The sequence below is a fragment of the Lissotriton helveticus genome, chromosome 12 (genome assembly GCF_964261635.1).
Source record: "Lissotriton helveticus chromosome 12, aLisHel1.1, whole genome shotgun sequence".
Classification (NCBI taxonomy): domain Eukaryota; kingdom Metazoa; phylum Chordata; class Amphibia; order Caudata; family Salamandridae; genus Lissotriton; species Lissotriton helveticus.
This window is the reverse complement of record NC_136073.1, coordinates 220,300,886-220,313,551: the sequence shown is the minus strand read 5'-3', so window position 1 is coordinate 220,313,551 and position 12,666 is coordinate 220,300,886. Positions and strand designations below refer to the sequence as shown.

The 12,666-nt window shown below is 43.9% G+C and overlaps 1 protein-coding gene across 1 annotated transcript in view; it reads right to left on the bottom strand.

The window, feature by feature from the left end:
* JPH3 (junctophilin 3) overlaps nucleotides 1-12,666 on the bottom strand; it is a 589,251-nt gene that overhangs the window by 217,439 nt on the left and 359,146 nt on the right. The window lies entirely within an intron of this gene.

The window sequence follows — 12,666 nt, the reverse complement described above, 5'->3', positions numbered from 1 at the left end:
TAAAGCGATGATAATGGGCTTGATAATATGCCCTTGAGAATTCCAATAGAAGTCCATGTTCTGGTGTGAACATGGGCTTCTATTGGAATTCTCCACGGCAAATCCAACTTTGCCAGCAAAGAGGATTCATCATTACCATTCCAATGATATTAAACATGACAGAGCTACTCCTCAATCAGGAATTACAGCTTAAAGTGTAATAAGGAATTCCCAATGTTAACCTATGAGCGGCTGCACAGTAGTGAACAACGCATTTAGGTGTTTTCACTAACAGGATATGCAAAACTTAACAGTACATTACCTACCTTTTAGTTACACACGGGCGCTTTAGGGCCTACCTTAGGGGTTAAAGTGCTACTTTTGTTGGTGGCACAATCAGTGCTGAGCTACTACTAGTAGTATTTAATTTACAGGCCCTGGGCACATGTAGTGCACTGGTCTAGAAACTTACAGGTAATTAAATGTGCTATTTGTGGATACATCAATCAAACAATATTTTAGGGGAGAAGCACATGGCTTTAATACTGGTCAGCAGTGGTAAAGAGCTCAGAGTCCTAAGACCAACAACATGAATACAGGAAAAAGTGGAGGTAAGCAGGCAAAACCTTTGGGGAAGACGCTATTAATTGGTCTAGGTATGTATTTTTATATAGAGGACTGAATACCATGAACATAATCAGTGCCGCACTGAACAGTAGAAGGTTGGAGTCTACTATTACATGTTGAACTTGTATCTCATTCTATAACACTATGGTCATGGGTAACTACTAACTACTAAACTAGATGAGGTACTTCTGGACCTCTACTTGCTGAACCCGATTGTGTTTATGATTACTGCATGATAACCTGTTGTGGGTTTCCCATAGTGGAGATACTATGATCATGAGAAGGAAATAAAGCAATTAGAAACCTTACATTACTTAGAGAAGCACTAGCCTGAGAGGCTACATGAGCCCTATTATCTAGCACAAAACTTCAGATGCCGAAGATGGGCAAGTGGAGAGCAGGTTTCTGCAGCACTTACTTTGTGATATTATGTTATGTGCTTGAATAGTTGTCCCCTAATGTCATGAGGGAGGTACAAAACATCTGAGAAGGATGCCGTGTAAATAGAAGGGGTATAAGGTGGCCAACGAGACACAAGCAGTAAGGAACCAGGTACCCCTGACTTTTATTAAGAATACAGGATATCAAACCCCAATGATGGGGTGATGGAGTGCAGGTTCCTGCAACAAGAGTCACTGGTCAGATGTAACTACTTAGGCACATAACTAAAGAAAAATGAGCCAGAGTTAGGAAGTTTGTTTACCTACAAACATTACCCTAAACATCTGTCACATGTAGGTCCGTGTACCTCAAAGGACACTCCACTGTAACCTTTCTTGCACATTGTCCATTTCAAAGTGTGCCTCCAAGGTTTGTACACACAAATGTCAAATTCAAAAATATCTACCAACAACACTACAGCCTGCAGGAATCTGACTTGGACATCAAAGTATGCTTACAGTGGGAATTCAGTTTACTATTCTAACTCCACATCTAATTACCTTGACGATATTGTTTCACATCGATATCTAAAAGTCAATATTGTGGTACCACACTGACTTTAAGTCCTACCAAACAACAGTGGAAAGCAAAGAGGGAGGAAAAAACAATTGCACGCAGTTGTGATTGACTACATACGCCCTCTGTGCTCGTTAAAGGATTTTTACAATAGTAAGTCACTATTATGTGAAGCCAGCAGATACAGCAGGCTTCAGGAAAGATTGTGCATATGGAAAAGATGTATTAGAAAAAAGAGGTGCCCTATTTAGATCATGGAAAAACACTCAGAAAGGACAACAAAAAAAAAAGGGAGAATTAACACCAGTACATGCTGAAAGTTCCCCCTGCATCACATCGGTTGGATTTCCTGTGCTGTGGGGGAAGGCTTGCAGCCTGTCTGATTCTAGGAAGAACTGCATGCGTGTGTCAGAGGCAGTAAATAGAATAGAATAGAAATTTATTATGCTTGATTAATTAAAACCAGTGCATACATTAAAAGATGGCTGAGCAGACGTGAATCGTCTCGGCTCCCAACCCACACCGGCGGCTTGAGTGTCCAGCGACCTCCAATGCGCACCACAATCACCCTTCATGAGCCCTAGCCCTCCCAGATCTACTAGTGGAACAGAGGGGGCCCTGTAACGCCGAATTACAGCCTCGGGACCCCGTTTAAGCCTCACCGATGCCGTGAATGAGACCACCCAAAATGGCGACCGCCTAAGAAACTCGGCGGTGCGGAACGGCAGCGGGCGCTCCTTCATGCGGGATCGGGGGCATCTCTTCCAGCCCCCTATGACCCTGCGGACACCCTGCATCTTCAGATTACCTCAGTGGCCAGCGAGCCTGACCCTTGCAGTGCGCAACGGATGATCAGAAAGCTCTGGAGCCACCAAGTGCACCACATCTATCGAGCGCAAGCACCCCCACACCTACCAGTGATGTCAGGGGGACCCCTGGTCGCCGATATTTGTCCTTGATGAGCAACTCTGAACCCTGCTGATGCAGCCACCAGCTACAGAGGGCGAGCAACTTCGTCCCAACTTAGCTACAACCCTGCGAGCGCCCTGTTCCACAGACCTTCATAGCGGTGAGTGCACCCAGCAGCTGCACAGCACCATGGGCGGGCGGGAGGTCACCCGATCGACACGAACGGGGGACACACGAAGGGGAGGCTGATACCCCCAGGAGAGATAGATCCACTGCTGAACACTGGTGGGGGAGATCCATGAGACATGATCACAGAGTAATGCACCTGATTCCAAAATGGTGCCGGCAGTAGATGGTCGCTTGGGGTCTAAGCAACACCGCAAAAGAGTCCTCCGGTTTTATTCTTTGATATAAATGCCTCATAATTGAACGGAAATGGCATCTACTTCCCAGACCTAAAGGGATAACCCAGATGAGCCCCCATGACTAATCGAGAATGTCCCTTGAGGCGCCCCGCCTGACCTGCAAATGGCTGCTGTCTCTCCCACTGACGGATATTCCTCACCTGCGCTCACCCCCCCCTGAAGACATGTGGACACTGGCCCTGTCCTCATGCTGCACCACTGCAGTGACTACACCCCCTTTGCCTATGAGTTTTGGAGATGATCTGAGTTTAGCAGCAAAGACTCCACCACCTTGCCTGACCTCAAGATGGCCGCCTCAGTTGGTCTTCTCACAACGCCATACCACTCATTGATAATTGATCTGGCCATCTACCCGATCTTGGGTACAGCCCTCGCTGACCCTTTATCCTGCTCTCCCTCCAGGGCATTTACTTGTTGATTTTTCACTTGACTGTGGAGACCTTGCTATCTGTCTGATGCCCGGTGGAGCTACCTGTTAGCTAAAGAGGAGATGGGCTGTAGATTCCCCCTCGGCCGTCACCTACCCAGCCGGACCTTGGCCAGACCGTGCTTTGTCTCTCTGGCGTATCCCCCTCCTATTCCTTCACCCTACCACTTTCCCCCTCTATGCTCCTTTCCTATTGTCATCTTCGCTCTTTAAATGTTTTACCGTTGAGACCTAGATATCTGACTGATGCCCGGTGGAGCTACCTGATAGCTGAAGAGGAGATGGGCTGTGGATTCCCCCGTGGCCGTCACCTACCCAGCCGGACCTGGGGCCGACTTTCCCTTCGTCTCCCCGTCGTATCCATACCTTACCCCCTTTCCCTTTTTCAGTCCATTTTACTTATCCTCTATGTTCTTTAAATGTTTTTAATGTTATGTTTTTTGTAATTTGTGACTGATGTAAGTTGGCAACTATGTGGAACCTTATGTAAAGCGCCCTGATACCTCCGGGTCTAGCCAGCACTATATAAAACTCTTTAAATAAATAAATAAATAAATAAAATGAATAATAAGTAAATAAATAAATCTTGTTCATATACAGTTAAAAAGCACTATTAAAAGACCACATTTTTAGCATCTGTTACAATTTAAAACGAGAGAAAAAAGTAGTTGGATTAAGTTGTTAAACCTTTTCCCATTGCACCCCATAAAATTGATCCAGATAATAACTGTTTTGTTGTGAATAGTTCCTTGGCCAACATGTAGAGATTCTTCAATGTCTTTGCCATAAGACCATATTGTGTGTCAACAACATTACAACACTCCTCCACTATAAAGCTCAACAGAACGACTGTGATGAAGAGACACTGATGGAAGAACCACTTTTTTTTGCCACGGATTACTGTTTTAAGGAGAGGAGAAGAAGAGTCTTTAAGACATAGGCTGTGTTGGTAAATCTACTACCACTTTTTAACTAAGTTAGTCCATCTAACGGAACTTCTGTTGTAAGTTGTTCCATGGGCAACGTGGACACATTTTTCAATCTCTTGGTTGTTATGTGAAAAAACTTTGTAAGTCGAAAGTTTAGCTACACTCTCTCTGGATTGAAGCACAGCATGCGTGTGTCAGAGGCAGTGTTTGTTGCAGCATAATACATACTTGAGTGAGTGTGGGCTTGCACAGCTATGTTCTGCATCATACATGTTAGAAAAGTAAAATCATATCCTAGAAACAGTTGGTGATGGCCAACCTTAAGCCATTGAGTATACCAGAGTGGGTCAAGTCACACATTCCAGAGAACTATTTGAAACGTCGTTATTTTATATTGTGGTTGTGGACAAACAATGACCACTTGATGGTTGTGTGTAAAACGCCACTCTGGCCTTCAATGACTACCCCACCTGGGATGAACAGGTGTATTGGGTCAAACCGCTTCTATTGGGATATGGGGTAATGATTTGCAGATGGCTGGATCCTTTTGGGATGGCACATCCATCAGCAGCGGCTCCTCTACTATGGCATAGGGGTGTCCCCTCCCCACCTCTCCAGCCCTGCCAGCCCCCTCAAACAAGCATTGGCATAGCCAATAGGTCTCGCATTTGGGACCTTATAAGTCTTTAGCCATGCAACACTTGATGTTGTTGCACCAAGGATATTGTGCTGGATAACTAAACACTGATAAGATCCCAAATGCGAGACCTATTGGCTATGCCAATTCTTGTTATTTTATGGTGTGAATATAAAAATATTAAGTGAGATAATGAACTATATATACACACAGGCATATATATATATATATATTGACATATATATGCTCCTCATAATAATTATATTGCTATATTTATTCGAGTAATTGTTTTATAGTTTCAATTTGATTGGAGTTGTGTACGTTCCCATTGCTCAATTGAAGATGTTGTCTGTAACAATGTTTTTGTTTTTACAATTATATAAACGATTGACATACTTCACTTTAACTTAAAAAAGAGTTTCCGATGTGATTTGCATTACTAGGGCCAATTTCCCCTGCCTGCATTTGCGTGATGGGTAGTGCTTATACAGGAGTTGTATTTGGAGACTATGACTGCCTCACGTTCTAAATTACATATGTCAATCAGACAAACAACATGCAAATCGACTTAAATCGAATCGAGGCAGTGTGCATTCATATTCCTTTGGAGCAAAAAAAAAAGATGTCAAACTAATGTATTAGCAATTGAACACGTGCATTATGTTCAATATATTCTTTATTTTGGCGAGCAAAGCCAACACATATTGCCTTCTCAAATCTCAACACAGCGATTGATACATCGCTACAAATTGCAGATAGTTTTGTGGTTGATTTAGTTTTTTACGGTTCCTGCACTCCCGTGAATTTTTCAGGGCATTCAATTATTGAACTTTGATCTAGTCATTAAAATAGATATCTTCTAAAGATCTGTGGCAGGGGGCCATACACAGCAGTATCTACGGCATTCATATGTACACAAAACAAGCCACAAACAGTTGTAAGTGGAAGGGGCAGAGTTCACCAGTGCATCTTGCAGGCAGGGAAGCAATTCATCACTAGTGAGTGATTCATTGAAAACACTGTCATAAAATGATTTACACTGACAGCTGCATACGTGTTAAGTGAGGGAACGAGAAACAGACTCGAAATGCATATACTAGAAAGAGTAAACACACTGAAGTATGACATCTGAAACCCCTACCTAAATTGAAATACTAACTCCACATTAGTGGCAGCATCTGACACTGCAATCCTTCGGTTACTGGCTAGAACATAAACAAGCATTGGCCGCGTGGCCGTGAAAGTGACGCGGCCGCGTGGCCGTCAAAGTGAAAGTGATCGAACATGCAAATAGAGTTTGAAATAATGAGCACAACTCTAAGCACAAGCAGGAAGGAGCAGGTATATGTGCGGGGAGCTGTGGGGGGCACAGCAGAAGGCCCCAGAGGAGGAAAGAGGAGCAGATAGTTAAGAATGCACAGAAACAGGCACACCAACTGGTGAAAGTGGAGACGCAGAGGGTGAAAAAGCGGACAAAAGGCAAGAGTGAACGCGCGGCCATGAAAGTGATGCCTGGTGAAAGTGGAGGCGCAAAAGGGAAGGGAGGCAAGACAGAGAAGTTCTGGGTGAGGGCAGAAAGGAAGCGTCTGGAGCAAAACATTTCAAATGAATGAAAAGAAATCCTAAATCAAAGTGCGAGCAGCAGAGAAGCGACGGCGGGCAGCAACATGGAAAAGTGGTAGGTGAAATAAAGGCATAAGTTACCGGCAAGATGTGGTGACAAAGATTTCTGAAATACAATACTTAGGTATCAAACATACAAGTAAAACATTTTAAACAAATAAAATGCTGAAAGGAGCCGACTCTTTAAATTATCGAAGATGGTAGGGAGGGGTGTGGGGTGGGGGAGGATGAGAGAGAGTCTAGAGAAAGAGGAGGGGGGGAGGAGAAACACGAGAGACGGCCTGCGGCCGTCAAAGTGAAAGTACGGCCGGCGGAGGGCATTGCTGTGGGGAGGGGGGAGGAGAAATGCGACACGGCGGGCAGGGGAGGGGGCAGAGCGGGGAGAGCAGCATGAGGGTGTGAAGCAGCAGGGGCCTTTGAAGTGAAGCTAAGCTTCACTTCAAAGGTGTGGGAGGAGTGCTGCTGGTGATTGACTGGCGATTTGATGATGCGCACGCGCATTTTAGGTCAATGCGCTTGCGCATTGACCTAAAAGCCACGGGCACAGCATCAAATCGCCAGTGGAATCGCCAGTTAGGTAAACTCTCGATAAGCCCCTATATATCGAGCTCTCGCTCAATGCGCATGCGCATTGAGATAGGTCGCTCGACCTAAAACGTGAAAAACAAAACGGGCATTAACCACGTTTTCTTATCGTTTTATTTTTCTTCTAATTGTGGCGAGTCTTGGGGGCGGTGCCAAGGGATGACAGGCACGGACAGGGAGAGGTAGGAGCACTTCTTTCAGTGCACATTTGGGTTTGGCAGGACAGCCAAACCGTCATGCGCACTGAAGCTGTTTCCAATGCCGATGCCGGGTTGGAAATAGCACAGCTCTCAGTCTCCCTGGGAGTGCAAATGGTGGGCGATCCGCCCAATCCTGACGCTGCTCTCATGCATGAGAGCAGCGTCAGGATTGGCCAACGGGGATTCTGGGAGGCTGTCAGCAGAGGAGCAGGAGCGCATGATGCGGCTTCCGTGACACCAGCCGGCACTGAAAAGCAAGATAAAAATGATGAAATTCTGTTAAAAATTCTTAAAAGTAATAGCTCCAGGAGGCAAGAGCCATTAGGTTTAACATTTCTATTCTGCTTTAGTGATGCTTGGTGGTTATTCCAATAATAATATTTACAGTACTTCTTATCCCACCGACCTTCCGCATTTAGGAAATCAGGTAGGTATTAGGGCTGGCAATATACATCAGAACTTCTTTCATTGAGGATTACAGATCATGAAGTGCGTTACCCCAGCTGAACACCACCTCCAGCTTCCAAATGACACTAGCAAGAAACCCCTGTTATTAAGGGCTCACTGGGCAGTCCTATTTAGTGCCACTTACCATCAGCTGGAGGCCTTACTCATAAGCCTGTAGCTGATACAAACAAGGATCAGATGACAAACACCCAATACACACCCACAGCAATGTCGCGTGTGAAATAGATAGTGCCTCAGTAAAGAGACTTTCAGGCGCTTATGTAAAGTGTTGCATCTAGGTTAATGCAATCTTGTCTCACAGATTTTTCACATATGAATTGCAGATAAATCAAGTTCCTAGCTCTTCAACTCTGAAATGTGCAGATAATTATGACCATTCTGGCCTTTTGTTTAAAATACCAATACTGATAAGAGCTTACAGCCAGATTCATCAAACTAAAATTGTCTCGCAAAGAGCCAGATTCTGAGAATCTGGCCCTTTGCGAGCGCTATTTTTGCATTTGGGATTCATTATCCCAAATGGAAAAATAGCAATTCTAGAAATTGCTAAATTGCGATTAATTGCATTTAAGGAATCTCAATTTGAGATTCCTTAAATGCAATTCATGAACCATTTTAAAATTGCGACTTCGCAATCTGGGGCCGCTATTTACCGCGAAGTCTAACTACGTGGTAAATAGCAAAAACTTTGAAAAATGCACTAAAGTGCATTTTTCAAAGTTTCATGTTGCGCACACACATGCCCTAAGGGCATGTGTGTGCGCAACATATGTGCACACATCAATTTCAGGGGTGCAACAGGGTGTCCTTTGGACACCCCTGCACCCTTGAAATGGCAATCTCAATTTGCGAATCGCTAATTGCGATTAGCAAATTGAGATTGTCTTCCCATTCATTCCTATGGGCCTCTAGGCCCATAGGAATGAATGGGGAGGTATTCCTTAATTGCGATTTGCAATTTGCGAGTCGCAATTAAGGAATTATTGGAAATCGCTATTTTTGAGTGATTTCTTGATGAATAGCATTTTGCTATTCCTTAATAGCGAATCGGTATTTTATCGCTATTAAGGAATAGCAAAATGTGTTCTTGATGAATCTGGGGGTATATCTTTACTTTTATATTTTCTATTCCTCCTATTCTACTGTAAATTATTTTTTCTGCATTCATTACACATTTAATCCATTTTACACGGACTGAATATTCTGCCTAATGAAAGACACACAATTGATGGATGGAATGTGGAACAAATCAAACATTCACCTCCAGACAAGGGATGTGGATTAAATCCATCGTTCTGTTGCTCACCCTGCCACCCCAGTTCAGACCCAGCCGTATGCAGGGTCAAGCCCAGTCTTGACTCTGCTCCTCATGGGAACAGTCCAGCCCGAACTGCCAAGCCAGGTCCTTCCTGGACCAGAAACAAGCATCCTGGGACGGGTTTCGGGGTATCACCCCTCATAAGCCAGACTCTGCCTAATGAAAAATTGTATAACTAACTTTTCACTTCAGTTTCAGGGTGAATATCCCATATCCTCATTTTCTGCCCTAGCCGTGACTCTGAGGTTCAATCAATTAAGAGCTGTAGATGGTCTTGTGTAAGGAAACTTGTGCAAAGTCAATGCCAGAAGCTGGATGAGAATTTTGAAACTGGCTAGTCGCTAGAGCTAATCAAGAGATCACGTCATACAAAGGATACTTTTTAAGCTTGTGGTTCTGAACAACATATTGTACAAGAGTGTCAATGAGGACATGCTATAGTACGTTTTGTTTAACACGCGATGCTTGAAACAAAAATTAAAATGTCCATTTTTGCAATATACAATGCTGAATAAGATTAGTCACTACCTGAGCGCTCCCAATATTAGCGAATAGTGCAATGTAAGTCTTTCCTGGTAAGGAGACTATGGGGCTCATTAGGATTGCGGATTTCCCGCATCCTCCGGGCCGGCGGAAGCCACCGCCGGCCCGGAGGATGCGGGAAAAGCGCAGCGGATGCTTTAAAGACCCACCGCCAAATTAGGATGGCTGGTGGGTCTTTGAATCTGTCCGCCGCTTTTCCGCCGCGGTCGCCTTCCGACCGCGGCGGAAAAGCATTAACATGGCTGGCGGTGTCTATCAGACACCGCCAGCCATATTATGATAGAGTAAAAAGTATGCTTTTCCTCCCTGGAAAAGCATACGGACCTTCACTTCAGGGGCCCGTTGCGGGCCCCCTGGGTGAAGGTGGGGTGGGGGGTGCACATGGGGGGTACCTATGGTACCCCCCTGCATTTGCGTGAACAAAGCGGCAGGCACCTCGCGGTGCCTGCCGCTTTGTGCACGCAAATGCCGTGCATGCATTTTTAACATTGCGGCGGGTGCAGCTTGAAGCTGCACCCGCCGCAATGTTAAAAATAGAGGATGTGACCGCCACCCTGGCGGTCACATCCTAATCTGTATGGAGGGACCGCCGCTGCCCCTGCGGACGGTCCCTCCTACTCTATGGTGGAAGACGGACTCAGGTCCGTCCGCCATCATAATCGGACCCTATGTGTATGGCTATAAAATATAGTCATGCGATGAAGGAGAGTTTATAACACTAGTCCCTTAGGTTCACAACAGCCAAATTAAATAATAGGCCAAACCACCCCTATTTTGTGGTACAAGATGCACTGAAATTACAGCCGGTTTACTCAGGGATCCACCATTTAGTCATAGAAAACGCAACATTTAAGGGTGCACTAAGAGGGAAACCATAATGACAGGCAAGCAGGGAGGCAGTGGAGGACAATGGACTTTCAATAATACACCGGGATGCAGTGTGTACGCTGTTCAGTGTGAGTCCTGAGGGGTGTAGTGTGACTGCTGTAGAGTGCAGTATGAGAGAAAGGAGACATGTAGCTCTTTAGACAACCTTTAAGTAAATACAGAATTAGATTTCTGGTTGTAGATTAGACCATGAGATAAAGCTTGATCTCACCTAAACTGGTAAATAAATGCATGGACGTAAATTCACCAAGACGCAACAGTTAACGGAAGTGACATCACACACCTTTTAACAATAATGCCATCACAGAAAGTGACATCATTTGACCTTTGAATCTGATTCTTCCCAGGAAGTGCTTTCAAATGGCCTTAAGTCTGATTGCATCACAATAATTGACATTGAGGACGTTCCTTCATAACTGCATGAATATCAACACAGCAGAAACAGATGTATATTTTAGGTTTCAACAATATAAGCCGGCTGACAATGATTAGCCTGGGGAAAAATACTTATTTCTCTTTCATGAAAACATATGTAGTTGTCTGAAGAGGCTATTGTGCCACAAAACACAGAACAGTATTAGGAACATACATTATTTAAATCATTTATGCATTCAACTATCATGATTTAGAAATTCACCTAGTATACACCGCACCAAGAACATTATTGATAAGTCATATTGAGTAGGGAAAAAAGATATTTTTAAAACTATTATAGCCACATATAGTAATTGATGTAGACCATGGATAAGAACTATGTTATTGGCCTAAATTATTATTTTCTGTGACTACACTTTGATTTATGATTATTTGCAAGGCACTATCACACGTGTGATGCACAGAGGTGAACGGTTTATTCAAGCACGTATTCTCAATAACGAAACACGGAATCCATTTTTATTTAATCAGAAGAGTGAACATTGTGCTGCTGAAATTCTTTATTTTACAAAATCGAAAGTGTAATGTCCTGCCCAAGTGAAAGTGCAAAAGTAGTCACTGCTCATTAAGACACTGTTTACTTTCTGTTCTTGTAGTAGCCACAGGTAACCTTTGAAGGCGGTGGCATAATACTTACTGGAATGGCACTGGATTGTAGCAAAGGAGCAAAGCGAGAGAGCTTAACCTCTTCTAGGGAGGGGTTGGGGGCGTCTCCCCAAAACAATTTTGCAAAGATATATTTATACATTTTAAAGTACAATTTCCACAGCATTTTGCTCAAAAGCCATAAGTGCTGAAAGGGCACTCATTAAATTATCAACTCCTTTCATGGTGTGCCAAACTAGTGAAACCTGACTATGAATGCCCCCATATGTCACAAATGACTTCTGTTATGCCAGGGCTAGCATGTCGTCATGGGTCCCTTCCATAGGCCATAGGTGCCCGCTTAGGCCAAAATCTAGTTAGTGCCAGAATGTTGTCATTAGTGGCATCCATATTCCATGTTTGGCTCTTATGTCAAAAATGTCTTCTAGTATGTCACGGCCAGTCTTTGTTGTGTCTCTACCATAAGTTAGAACTGTCCTCTCTTATGCCAAGAGTTACCTTCAATGTGCCAACACCAGTATTTGCCCACCTGTGCTTTCATGTTAAAAATGTCTTCCAGTATGCCAGCAACAGCATTTTTCCACATGTGCCCTTAAATCAACAACTACTTCCAGTATGCCATGTGTGTTCCATATGCAGAGTATGAAATCGAGTATGTCAGTACAGTGTTACCTCTAGAATGTCAGTGCCACGTATTACTTCTAGTATGTCACTGCCATAAATCTGTCACAGGTGCCTGTCACGCTTAGAATTGCCTTTACTGGGGCAGAGATCTCTGCATATAAAAATAAGGTGAGGTGGTAGAAGCGGTCTCTGTGAGTAGGTTGGTGAATAGCAATTTGTAGTATGTGAGTACTACTGTTGAAGAACTACTAAACATACATAAAGTGAATTCCGCGAATAACCCCCAAGTTTTTATGGGGAGGTTTTTTAATGGTCGACTGTAGAAGGTTTTTCTTGACTTTGTGGGGGTAGTTATTTTTCCTCAGTCCATGTCTGATGTACACTTCATCTTTCTGCATGGATGGCAGTTGCCAGTTGAGTTTCATAGAAGTGTGAAGGTAGCCTGTGATGTCTGTCCAGTATTAAAAAATACAAATGCACTCCTGG